This window comes from Dermacentor albipictus, chromosome 7 (genome assembly GCF_038994185.2).
Source record: "Dermacentor albipictus isolate Rhodes 1998 colony chromosome 7, USDA_Dalb.pri_finalv2, whole genome shotgun sequence".
Classification (NCBI taxonomy): Eukaryota; Metazoa; Arthropoda; class Arachnida; order Ixodida; family Ixodidae; genus Dermacentor; species Dermacentor albipictus.
Genome location: NC_091827.1, coordinates 135,344,692 through 135,358,627, shown reverse-complemented (window position 1 = coordinate 135,358,627; position 13,936 = coordinate 135,344,692). Strand labels below are relative to the sequence as shown.

Sequence of the window (13,936 nt, the reverse complement as noted above, 5' to 3'; positions counted from 1 at the left end):
CTGGTACTGGTACTGGTAAGACACAGAGAAAAGTTTATAATAGCTGTGTCTTACCAGTACTCACGTACGGGGCAGAAACCTGGAGGCTTACGAAAAGGGTTCTACTTAAATTGAGGACGACGCAATGAGCTATGGAAAGAAGAATGATAGGTGTAACGTTAACGGATAAGAAAAGAGCAGATTGGGTGAGGGAACAAACGCGAGTTAATGATATCTTAGTTGAAATCATGAAAAAGAAATGGGCACGGGCAGGACACGTAATGAGGAGGAAAGATAACCGATGGTCATTAAGAGTTACAGAATGGATTCCAAGGGAAGGGAAGTGTAGCAGAGGGCGGCAGAAAGTTAGGTGGGCGGATGACATTAAGAAGTTTGCAGGGACAACATGGCCACAATTGGTACATGACCAGGGTAGTTGGGGAAGTATGGGAGAGGCCTTTGCCCTGCAGTGGGCGTAACCAGGCTGGTGATAATGATGATGACAGCGACTGCAGGTACTGCCCTTTGCCGCCAACTTGTTGACCGCCACTTTCGCCGACGGTGAGCCAGTCGCACGGGCAATCTCGCCGAAGTCCTTGGTGGCAGCTTCCAATGCCAGCGCTGCCTTCATGGCATCGTCTAGCGAGGGGTCGGGAAACTGCAGGAGTAGCGTCTGCATGGCGGTGTTGTTGATGCCGCAGACGAAACGGTCCCGGACCAGCGAGGCCAGTTGGTCCCCGAAAACGCAGGCACTCACTCACCCCACATGAAAATGGGCTCTGAATTTCTAGCTGGAAATGGTCTTTCCAGCCAGGTTTCCAACTGGAATCAGCCCTTCCAGCTAGAAATTTTCCAGAGCCAGCTGGAAATGGCACTTTCCAGCTTGAAGTGGGATCCACCTCAGCTGGTTTTTCAGCTGGAAGCAGCACTGCCAGCTGGAAGTTTTCCAGCTTCAGCTGGAAGCAACTGGATACAGCATTTTTTAGCTGGAAACAGCGCTTCCAACTGGAAACAACTGGATGGAGCATTTTCCAGCCGGAAGTAGAATCTATCGACTGGAAAGTGGAGCTTCCCACTTGCATTAAGAAATTTTTTGTATCTGCAACATGCCCATATTTAGCCCAAGGTGGTGTTTGTATAAGAACGAAGAGCTTTTACTCTTGCAGCAGCAAAAAAAAAAATATTTTTTTTCGTTTGTGTTGTGACCACAATCGTAATTGCATGAACTGCATGGAAATGCTCGTCACTCCGGGTACCTTTGATCGCGATCGGGATCGATAGCAATCTAAAGTGTCCTGTGTGATCGAGTTGCCAAAAAAAAAATATATCTCCAGGAAAAACTGCCATTTTTATTGAACCTTGCTTGTAGTAAACAAAAGCGACGCGCTCTTGGTCGACACTGTGTTATCTTGCTACATTGTCGACGTCGTCTAGCGAGGAGCTTGCCCGATTGGTCATGATGAGCCGTTGCGCAAACGGCTAGTGTTTACAGCATAGCAATTCCTTCTCTAACAAAAAAGAGCCTTAACACGTGGCACCTTCAGCAGTTCAGGCTGCAATGACCGCTGCTCCTATTTTTTCCTGTCTGCACGACGCCGCTACAATCGCCGCCATATTTGTTGAATACTTGGGAGCTTTAGTCTCGTATCTTGTCTTGATCTGCTCTTTTGACACTATAATAATATAATAGCGTGTTATTGCAATATCAGTATTTCTCAGAAAAGCTCGGGTTTTTATTCACAGCAAACAGCAGCATTACAAAGGCAGGCCGAATATAAAAAATGTCACGACGCCACGGGGCCCTAGTTTCGTACAGCACATGGCGGAAACTGTCACGGCGAGGCAATTTTGCGAGACAACGAGTCTCTCTCGGGTGTGCGTGTGATCAAGTTTTTGTGAGGAACCTGCATGATCTTGCGCATGAAGTAATTATTTTTGGACAGTTCCTTCTCTGGACGGTGTTACAAGTACAGGCAAGCGGCTATCAACGGTTGTTATTGCTGTACTTTGTGGTGTTGCGATTCACCAGTGCGGATCGAAGAGCACCGTTTTCTCCAGCCCTGATTCTACAAATTGGAGGTAATTATTTCACTTGCTTATGTTTTGAGCGTAAGTTAATGTTTATTTTTATCCGGTATGTTGGCACGCTTGAGCATGATATCATAGGTCCCTGCTGTACGTGATGTTCGTATACAGGTTGATCATTTTTATGTTTTGCGGTATTTGGTAGAAATGGCCTGTGGCAGATATAATTCTTGTCGCTGAGCGGAATTATTCGAAAAGGTGGACATTATTAGCATGCGAAATCGAAAGACATCTTCAAGTAATTAGCAAAAATTGACAAATTAACTTATTACCTTGCTGCACATATTGCAATGTACGAATTGTAGCCTGTGAGTTTGCAAGATGGATCCACCTTAAATGAATTTCCAGAATTACATCAGTTTCGATATATTATTTTCTAAAGTGTGAGACGAATAAGTGGGCGTACCAGTTACTTTTGTGCTCCAATACATAAAAGAGCGTTTTGTTAAAAAAGTAAGTAGACCGACAGTGCACTTTTACGACGAGTTTGATGACATATTTCTAACTGGTGTCATTCTGGAAAGTAAGTCCAAGTGGATACGCCTGGCAATCTCAATGGCTACAATTCGTAGATTGCGATATGTGCCGTAATGTAATAAATTAGGAAGTTCATTATTGAATTTTTTAAAATTAGTTCAATATGTGTTCCAATTTTTCGTGCAATAATCTCCTCCTCTGGAGGATCCAGCTCAAGGACTAGAATTACGGTATCTTCAACAGGCGATTTGTTAAAAATTGCATAAAACTTAAAATTATCACGCAGCATATGTGAAGTGCTTGCCAGTTTGCGTAAGCCCCTTTTGTCTCCAATAGCCCACTTGAATATATTGCCGTGCAGTGTTTGTGCCCAATGTTGCACATACGTACGTCTATTAAATACCAGTGGGTATATGTCAATCTGCCCAACGCAATAGAAGCACATTTATGGCGTGCTTTCACTGCAAGTGCGTGCTCGCAAACACGTTGCGTCGAATGGCAGGCATTTGAATTGGTGCAAAACAACAATAACATAAAAAGATTGGCCCTCAAGCTCCTGTGTTATTCAGCAGAGAAATGCTTCTTGGGAGGCTGTTGAGTTACATCACACGCCTAGTTCAAAATACAAATGAGCTCATTTGAATTCTATTTGCACTATAGCCACAGTCAATGGCGCTAAACAATTTAACAATCATTGCATAGCGTCTGCAGCTCAAGTTGAGAGCCTCTTGAGAGCTCAGGTTGAGGCCTTGCGCCACATAAACTGTAGAAGGGTCTGTGATGAAGGTAAACTGTGGTACTGTCCAAAGGCTGTTGATACAATCCACGTGATTTTGGTAAAGGTCACTGTTTACTAGAACTGAGTGGATTAAAGTGATGATTGTTTTAAAGTTCACTCACTATGTCTAAATATTTTTTTCAGATGGGGTACAAGGAGAAGTGCAAGTGTATTCCACATCTTGAGGGAGATGCAAGATATGCTTCCGCAATCCTTGCTGCAAGTGTTCAAATAAATGGTTGCAAGTTTCAGCACCGTACTGTTTCGGCTGCATGTATTTTCACCGGACCAGTTGGTCTTGCGGCCAGTCACATTAGGAACTAACTGTGACTTGCGACAGCAAGCTAAGATCCATGCGAGTTCTGGCCAGTTTGTATCCTGCTTGATGCGAGCTTACACACTGGGATTTCACCTAAGCATGTCTCAACACCATGGTGTTGTCGCCAAGGCTCAACACCATGGCGACCGGTGCTGTGTGCCAGCCCGGTCTGTGGGTCTGTATACCCACAGTCCGGGCTGGAGATTCTAGCTGGAACCTCTTCCAGCTGAATTACAGCTGGCATTTCTTGCAGCTGGATCCAGCTGGAAGACCTTCCAGTTGGGACATATTCCAGCTGGATTATGGAACCGGAAATTTCACCCAGCTGGATTTTTTCCAGCTGCCTTCCCAGCTAGAAAAGTATCCAGCTGGGTGAAATTTCCAGTTCCATAATCCAGCTGGAAGTAAAAACATTTTCATCTGGGACCCTTGTACCGCAGCAGCGAACTGCCCGAGGGTCTCACCTTCCCGGCAGCTCCAGTTGTTGCAACAGAAACGCTCCGTTAGTGTGGACGGTGCTGGGTTGAAATGCGAGCGCAGTATGGCGAGCAGTTCACCCAGCGTCCTAACATGCGGCGTGGATGGCTTGAGAAGGTCGAGCAGGAGACTGAAGACGCGGGTCCCGCAACTGGCCAGGAAAATATCCCGCTGTTTGGCCTCGGGTGTGTAGTTAGCCCGGAAGAACATGTGGACTTGTTCCTCATAAATTAGCTAGGCGGACCCATCTCCCTCGAACCGCTCGAGCCTTCCGTACAACGGCATGGCGGCAGCAACAGGGGGCGGTGTTTCGCCACTGGTGGTAAACCATAACCAACCTAACCTAACACCAACCATAACCAACATAACCTAACCTAACCAACATTACCAACACAACCTAACCTAAGCAAACCATAACAGTCAAGGGGAAGAGAAATACAGCCATAATGAAGCACAGAGCGCTATGGGGATACAAAAGGTACGAGGTCCTACGAGGTATGTGGAAAGGGGTAATGGTTCCAGGACTTACTTTTGGAAATGCGGTTGTTTGCTTTAAATCAGGGGTACAATCAGGGCTCGACGGGAACCAAAGGTCAGTGGGTCGCCTCGCATTGGGTGCTCACGGGAAGACTACAAATGAAGCTGTTGTGCAGGGGGATATGGGCTGGACTAGTTTTGAAGTGAGGGAAGCTCGCAGTAAAATTGAGTATGAAGAACGGCTGAGGAATATGGAAGAAAGTAAATGGGCTGGGAGAGTGTTCAGGTATCTGTACAGGCAAAACATTGATTCACAGTGGAGGAAGAGAACTAGGAAGCTTACCAGCAAGTATGCGGCCTGTGGGGTGGGCAACACAGCAACAAAGAAGGTCAAGCGGAGAGTTAGAGAGGCTGAATTAATCTCATGGGTGGCGGCAATGGAAAAGAAACCTGCCATGAGTAACTACTTAAGAGGAAAAAACGAAATCAGGAAAGAAACCATTTATGATAACTCAAAGGGAAGCTCATTACTTTTCGAAGCGAGATCGGGATGCCTTAGAACACGCACCTATAAAGCGAAATATAAGAAGGAAGAAGAAGCATGCGCTTGCTGCGGTAAAGCTAGGGAAACGACGGAGCATATTTTATTAGAATGTGAAGACGTGTTCCCAGCGGTCGATTTAGGCACCACTGGCCTCCTTGAAGCCCTTGGGTTCAGCGGGAGCAGTGGTAAAGCAAACAGGTCGGCAATAGACATTAGTAAGAGGCGATTGGAGGATTGGTGGAAGAAAAGTAGGGAAACGACAAAAGACGGAGACATACAAAAGCCCAGTTCGCAATAGGGGATCAGAAAATTTGGACGTGTTAGTTCATAGTGTTTTTTTTTCTTTTCTTTTTTTCATTGGTTAACCTAGGTAGGATATCAGGCAGCATAGTAGCAAGAGCTTGGTGGCGCAACCCACCGCCCCGTTCCAAAGGGGACGCTCATAACATCCATCCATCCATGGCAGCGTAAGACAATCCGTGGGTACTCGTTGCCATTGTCACGATCCACCTGGGTTCGTGAACAAGGGAGGGCTCGAGGCACCCTCCGTTAGACGGACGCTCCATAGCGTGGTGGTAACGAACGATGACTGACCGACGAGCAGCTGTGGTCACCGGTGTTTATTGGTGCGGTGACCAATGTTGCCTAACTGAGCCTGGCGTGTCAACGAAGATTATGCCCGAAGGGGCGTCACATGCTTGTTGCACCAAGCTTTTTGTACTTTATAGATGAGTACCTAAGCTGGATTAACGATAATGCTTTCAAGCTCATTATGACAGGTGATACAAACATTGACTTGTTAAAGACTTCTAAACCACGTGATGAATTACATGGGACACTTGAATCTAATGGTTTGCAAATGTAGTAAACTCTCCCATTCATATTTCACTCGACTGAACTACGCTAATAGACGTCTTCATAACAAACATTGAAGGTACGAATCTCTCATCCAGTGTTGTAGGCACTCATATGAGCCATCACCTCCCAATTTTTTAAAAAAAAGCACATCTGTTGGAACCATGAATGAAATTCCTTTGACTGTACAGGATGTTAATGCACATAATTTAAACAATTTTTGCAATGAAATATTGCTCATGGACTGGTCACCTCCACTGCTCATTACATACGCCGAGACAGCTTACGAATATTTTCACGAAAAGTTTGAATCTAATTACGTGAAATGTTTCAGGTACAAGGTTTTGAAACCTGTGCGTAAATGTAAAAAGCCATGGGTAACAAAACAATGTTCAAAAGAAATACACACAAAAACTAGTTTATTTCAAGACTCTATTTCAATGTGGTCTGAAGAAACTGCGTCAATTTAGGGTTCAAAGGAATCAAGTAAATAGTCTTCTTCGCCGTGAGAAAACGATGTATTTACAAAATTTATTTATTGTTGACATATGAAAAAAAAAAACAGATATTGTTTGGAAGCACATTAACACAATTCTTGGACGAAGCCGTTTATAAGGAGACTATTAGGAAAATTACAATTAATGACAATGCAATATTAGAAAAGGAGCTAGCCTAATCTTTCAACAAGTATTTTATCAATTTAGCAAAAAGTTATTATGATACAAATTGTTCGCACTATCCAACTACAAAGAACAGCCAATCTGCATTTTTGACTCTTACAACAGATAGGGAAATAATTTACACTTTCTTAGCTATCAGAAATAGTAAATGTTGCGATGCCAATGGTATTGAAATTGGGCGTGCAAAGTTCCTACTAGATGCAATTACTCTGGCGTTGACATACAATTATAACCTTGCTTTATCTGATGCTACTCTTCCAAAAAGCCTCCAGGTTGCTAAAGTTGTAGTGTTACACAAGGGCAGCGACAAAAATGATTTAACAAACTATAGACCAATATTCGTCTTGCCAATTTTTCAAAACCTCTGGAAAAATTAATTCATAGGCACATTACAGGCTTTACAACTAAGCATAAACTAATAACAAACATGCAGTATCGATTTATGAGAGGTCAATCTACTGAAACTGCCCTTCTAACACAAAAGGAAATTAGATTCTTTCGAACGTCAGCTATATACATTGGGTATTTTTGTCGACTACTCAAAGGCACTCGACTGCATAAATCATACTACCATACTAGAAAAGTTTAACTATTATGGTTTTCGAGGTGTTTTTTGAAGTTAATAGAAATATATCCCCAGCAACGCATGCAACACATAGTTATAAACAGTCACGCATCCGATTTGAAACCAGTTATTGCAGGAGTACCACAGCGAAGTATTTTGGGCCCCTTGCTTCTTTGTATTTATATTAATGATTTAGTGAGTATTGACAAAGACGTAAAATTTGTTGCATCTGTAGACGACATTACAATTCTTGTAACCAAAAAAATGTTGATGTCATTATCAAAGCCAACGAGGTGCTGTCAAAATTATCATCTTGGAGTATTGCGAACTCGTTAAAGGGACCCTGAAACGATTTTGATTTTTATCAAACGTACTGAGTTGTTAGAGTAGGTCTTTCTGATCATTAATTGATGCATCTAAGTGCCCTGCATAAAGTGTGTAATTTATTATAAGGTTTTAAAAATGTACATCGCTGCCGATCACAGCACACTGCTCGGCGGAATTTTCAGCCGCCCCTACCCATATGACGTAAATCACCCAATTGACGTCAGTAGGGCGAGCTATACGATTGGCTGCCCAAGGCACGTCATCAATAATTTTTCCACCTTTATCGTGAACAAATGACGTTCGTAATAGTTGGAATGTTGGTTGATTTGTTTCTATAAAAATAAAGTAACAAAAAGAGAATGCACAAGAACGATTTCTCTCTACACTTAAGCACTTCCGGCACACATCAAGCATCGTCTGCTTGCGTTACAACATGCTCCATTTTGATGAGAGCTCTGTGGTCAGAGTCAGCCTCAGTCTTTTCGCAAGCACTATGATTCGCCTTTGTTGCGTTGTGGACTGCAAACGTACTGACTGACAATATGTCAAGCTGCGCCATTGTGCCCCTCTGCAAAGCAGCAGACGAGCGGACTGGCTGCAGCACATCGGACTGCCGCTATCCGGACTGCAGCTAAATACTACCGCATCGGACTGCCGCTATTTGCGGCCATCACTTTACACTGGAACATTACTTACTAGCGCAATAGTGTTTCGCGAGTCCGGTATTAGGGTAAATGCAAGCGCAAGGGGACAGTGCCTGGCCGTTTGACCGTGCCGTTTCACGGTATGAGCAGAAGCGCAAATGTGAATGGTCAGCACGGTGCAGCCACCTGGTGGCACATAGCTCAACCACACACAGTAGCAGTAACGAAATGTACTCTTCTTTGCTGCTGGTGTAAATTTTTTGCAGCAGTGTAATCGTTAACACGTTGTTTTTGTAAATCTTTAAAATTGTTTACACTTGGTTTGTGCAATATTAGCTCTTTGTTTGGCTGGTTAAGCTCTGCACCAATGGGTGGCTGGACCGTGCAGAGTGATCAGGCAGCTCACGTACATCTACACCCTATGCTAAATTTCCTTTATCAGCTTGAGTTTATGCCTCCACCCATCCGTCGAAAGGCCCAGCCCGCCTGTGGTTATAAGGAATACCAGACACGTTTGGCCTGCGACAGAATGCTCGCAACGCACGCTGCGTTATAGCTCTCGCTTGAGGTCGACTGCCAAGCACCTGCCGGAGAGGTTGGAGAGGCTTTGCGCACTCTCTAGGAGCGATGCTAGAGAACTGGAACAAGACGGCACGACGTACCATCAGGATGCAGAGCCAGTGAAGGCGCAGCTTAGACCCGATTACTCAGCGAACGAGCTGAGGAGAAAATGCATGGCTATGGAGGAGGGTAATTAGTAATCATCCATAGCTCTCTTGATATGAGAATCTTCACACAAATTGTGGCGCGAATGAGTAGCTGTATACTGAAAAGATTTTGCGCCAAAAAACAACACACACAAGAAAGACGACGACACCACAGGCGCTGTACCCTATGCATGTGCAAAATTTGTCTGAACCATTTCAGGGGCCCTTTAACAATAAATGTTAATAAAACAAAAGCTGTACATTTTAGGCCAAAATATCGAAATATTGATACTCGTACCCTTTTACAGCTTAACAAATCCATTTTCCCTATTGTTCCTTCCATTAAGTGTCTTGGAACAACATTTGTCATGGAATGCTCATGTGGAAATGGCAATGGGTAAGCTCTCTCGAGTGACTGGAATACTATGCAAGTTGCGTTTTTTTTTTCAGGAAGTATTAACATTCTTTTGTACAAATCGCTGTTATTACCATATATAAACTATCATCATCTTGTCTGTGGCATACAACACTTTCTAACATCAATGCAGTGCACAGAATACAGAAAAAGCCTGTAGGTTGTATACTAGATGTCACTTATTTAACGCCTACTATTCTTCTATTTGAAAAGCTCAATTTGCTGTCGATACCTAACATTTATGAAAATATGTTAATATGAAATTATATGACCAGTATTAAAACACGACACCCTAAACGTATTCCCAACATAATAGCAAAACATTAGGCGGTCAGTACAAGGAGTTCTGAACTATGGGAACTACTGAGGCCTCGAACAAATTATACTTATCAAATGCGACGTTTCCGACTACCCTACCATTTAAACAAGGCAAACATAACGTAATGCTTATTTCTATGCTAGAATAAACATATATCTAGATGAAAATATGTATGTAGACGCTTCTGTGAAAAGATGCAATTATTGTCTAATGATATTTTTGTACTGTACATATCAAATTCTTCTGTATATGTTACTGTACGAAACATTTCTATATATTGTGTCTTATAAAGAGATGCACATAGTGCCGCATTTTGTTATTATTGCCTGTGTATTTTGTGATGTATTCATGGCTAGATGTTTTATGAGAATTACTCATCATGTATGCTTTACTTTCTTCTATTACAGTGGAACCCCGGTTATACGTCTTCTGGTTTTGCGACGACCCGAGTTTTATGACAGATTAGCGCAGTCCCAGCGAAGTCCCCATAGAAGCAATGCATTAAAAACGCCGGTTATCTGACGCAATTTTGCGCCTGACCCGCATTATACAACGACCCTCGCAAGGTGCGGAACGGAACGGCGGACGAAAGAAAAGTGCCATGGGTCTCTTTCCTTGCTGTGCTGAAATAGCGCCTTTTCTTCTCCACAATCACTTTCTCCCTCTCTTCTCAGCAGGCACCGCCTCTCGTCGCATTGGGGAAGCGTTTCTCTCCTTCCAGTTTCCCAGCAGCAGATCGCCGACAAAGTAGCGTGGGGAGGACTAGGTTTATCTCACATGTTCTTCGTCATAATTCTAGCGACCAGCGTTCAGTGGAGGTTTTGAGTTGTGTGGAGCAACGCGACGCATGATGTCTCAAAAGTGGACAGTGCTGTTGCTTGGCGATAAGCTGAATATTGTCGAGGAAGAGGAAAAGCGGCATGGAGCCACGAAAGCCAGCATTGCCCGGGACCATAAGATACCCGAATCTTTGCTTACGGCGATCCTGGCAAACAAAGCGGTGATATTGCAGACTGCCAACAAGTTTGGGTTCATGCGGATAGCGGCAAAAGAAGGACAGCATGAGGAGTTAGAAAAAGTTTTCGTAAAGTGGCTGCATCAAGCACGGAGCTCTGCGATCAATGTTGACGGCGCCATCTTAAAGGAAAAGGCGGAACTTGTTGCATTGCGTCGGGGCATCGACGACTTTCAGGCATCGAACGGGTGGTTGGATCGCTTTAAAAAACGAAACAGGATTGTGTACAGCCGCTCCTGCGGAGAAAGCCCTTCTGTGGACATTTTGACAGTGAATGAGTGGATGGAATCGCTGCCAGAGATGATTGCTGCATACAAGCCCTGCGACGTTTTCAACGCCAATGAGAGCAGTATTTTTTACCATATGCAGCCCGAGCAAACCCCTGCCTTTAAGGGTGACAGCTGTCATGTAGTAAAGAGCGTGTGCAGCACTATTCTGTGTTAACGAGGATGGTTCCGAGAGGCTGCCTGTGATTGTTGTTGGAAAGTTTGCAAAGCCACGGTGCTTTTAGAACTTGAAGATGTTGCCGTGCAGCTACAACTTCAACAAAAAGGTGTGGATGACGTCTTCATTCTTCAGCAATTTCTTGCAGCAGCTGGATAACAAAATGGGTGCTAAGGCGAGGAAAATATTGCTTTTCGTGGACAACGCATTGTGCCACCCACCCAATATGTCCAGCCTGAGGAACATAAATGTTTTTTTTTTCTGCCCAACTGCACAAGCCAGCTCCAGCCGCTGAATGCCGGCATCATTAGGTGTGTCAAGCAAGGGTACCAGAAGCAGTCAGTGCAGCGTCGGCTGGCGGCTATAGAGTGCAGAAAGTCGGAAAAAAAGATCACTGCGCTTGACGCCATGCATTTTATTACCACGTCGAACGCAATGTCACGAAGCACAATCGCTAACTCGTTCAAGCACTGTGGCACTGAGAGACTGCCTCCTCTGCTGGGGACGTAACAACTTCGATGCCACTCGAAGCCAATGCAGGATTCGCCGACGACGATTTCGAGGGTTTAAACCTCACCACGACCTTCGCCGAGTATGTGGAGGCTGACGACAACGTTGCAATCTGCGGCGAGGTGTCGCTGGATGACACCATCGAGGAGGCTTTGCCTAGTGCCGACACTGCTGCAACATCGGATGAGGACAACGACGACACCACAGAGCCGTGCCTGTGCCTACCATGTTCGCCGAGGTGTTGCGGTACGTAGACGGCATCTGGAACTTCACCTGTTCACGCACCGCCGCAGAGAGGACTTCCTTTTGGACGCTGCCCAACTCGAGCAAAAGCTCTTGGTTCATGGATCACACAAGGTCCAAAAGAAACTTACCGCCATTTTTTAAAGTTCGTGCCGGCTGGTGGGAATCGCAGCAGCAAGTAATGGAATGCCGTAAAGGTTCGTTTGAATAAAGTATGATTGGTATCTGTACTGCGGCATTAATTCTTGTCGCATTTACTTTTTTGATAATTTGGTTTTCCAAGCCCTGCAGAGTATGTTAGTAGTTTACCTTAAAATTTCTCGTAAATCTATCGGGCGGAATAAATAGTATTTTTATAGGCATAATTTATGTTCGGATATTACGGTGCCCGCATTTTATGACGTTTTTTCGCGGTCCCGAAAAAAATCATATAATCGGGGCTCCACTACTTGCTTATAGTTGTCATGAAAAATGTTTCACGGTCACTAGTATAGAAATCCTATTTTTCCAATTTCTCTTGTACTTAACTGTGCTTATCCTTTGTTGTATTTGTTGCTGCCTGTGACCACGTCAAGCCTTGCTGGTTTTTGTCCACGGTCCTCAGCATCAGTTTTATGTTGAAATAAATCTGATATATGGCTCATACCTCTGAAGCCCGAGGCGACAAGCACTCAGCAAAGTGAAGCGAAAAGTGCATACATTATCTGGAATCTCGCATACAACATACATACCAGCATATGTTTCAATAAAGAATAAGCTCAAAACAAGCATCCAAACCACATGCATAATTCATGATAAGGCACCCCTGCGCCTACATGCAATGCGAAGGGTGTAGCACTCCCCGCATATATTTCCCGGTAAAGATTACCATTGTGCAAGCTGCCATGGTGACGGCAGTATAACTGTTGTATAAAAAGAAGCGAGTGATATAACTACACTTTCTTACATAAAAGAAGAACCCGCCTAGTAACTGATTTGTGTTGTAACACGTACGTATGGTGAGGACTCCTGAAGAGCAGCGTGCATATGAAGCGCGGCAAAGTTTTCTTCTCTCTGGTCCACTCTTTGTAGGTGCACGAAGTAGCAGCACAAGCCATGCCACAGGTCATCTAAACGTAATAATTAGGTAAAGTGCATGTGAATGTTGCCACGTGAATAGTTTCAACCTACATTGCAATAGGTAATTGTTCTAGTTGTTAAGAGCTTCGCTGTCCAACCATCTTTACAGCATGGATAGGAGACCATTTGTTTATGTGTAATTAAAGTGCTGTCTACAGAACTAAACCTGCGTGTGCACTGGATGTTTTCTTTCCAGTGCAGGTTCTGATAAGCCAGTAGTGCCACCAGCACGTGCTTCGGCTCGCATGTACCAATGAAATTTTTGAACTTGTGTCCACAAGAAAAAAAGAACAAGAAAAGAAAATGAAGCAGTTCGGTTTCTTTGCCCTCTTTCTCTTTCTTCTGTACATTATGGAATGCGGTGGAGTGTATTGAAGCTCAGTTTTTCAACAGGGCGAGGAGAAATCCTACGTGTATGCATACATGAAGGGCACAAGTGAAAGGCGCAGCTGTGCCCCCTGTGCGTTTCTGAGAGAACTGCTTCATCACAGAGCCTTCCCATGGCCCACTGCCCCCATTCTAGTACACTATAGCACCGCACGCACCACATCCTCCCATGCTGCGGGGTATTCAAATGCATCAGCACTTGCAACTTCTTGTAGCAAACATAAACCTTCGTCTATGCGAAATTGCTTTTGTGGCTTGTGCTTTGCAGACTAACATAAAGGCGCGGTTTAAGTGCACGGCATAGTTGAGAACATGCCACTGAAGGCAGCCATCTTGGAAAGAGCGATGAAAACGAGGTGCTTCAATGCACGTGTGAGAGACGGCGCGTGCATCGACCACTCCCGCTAGTGAAAGATGGCAGTGATGCTCTGCTCAGGCAGCTTGCAAGCAAACCGTGCTTGTCACTCTGCTAGCTGAGCCGAGCTTAAATATGCTAAACTAAAACACCCTATTAAGGAATGCATACTAGACCCCGTTAAGGGTCTTATATACGAGACACACGTGGTGGGC

The 13,936-nt window shown here is 44.4% G+C and overlaps 1 protein-coding gene and 1 long non-coding RNA gene across 4 annotated transcripts in view; one reads left to right on the top strand and one right to left on the bottom strand.

Moving 5' to 3' along the window:
- Window positions 1-13,936, bottom strand: part of LOC135911545 (1-phosphatidylinositol 4,5-bisphosphate phosphodiesterase classes I and II-like) — a 590,731-nt gene that overhangs the window by 199,771 nt on the left and 377,024 nt on the right. The window lies entirely within an intron of this gene.
- Window positions 1,316-3,570, top strand: LOC139047296 (uncharacterized). The gene is made up of 2 exons (XR_011507076.1): window positions 1,316-2,058; window positions 3,464-3,570. It is a non-coding gene; the product is annotated as an uncharacterized lncRNA (long non-coding RNA).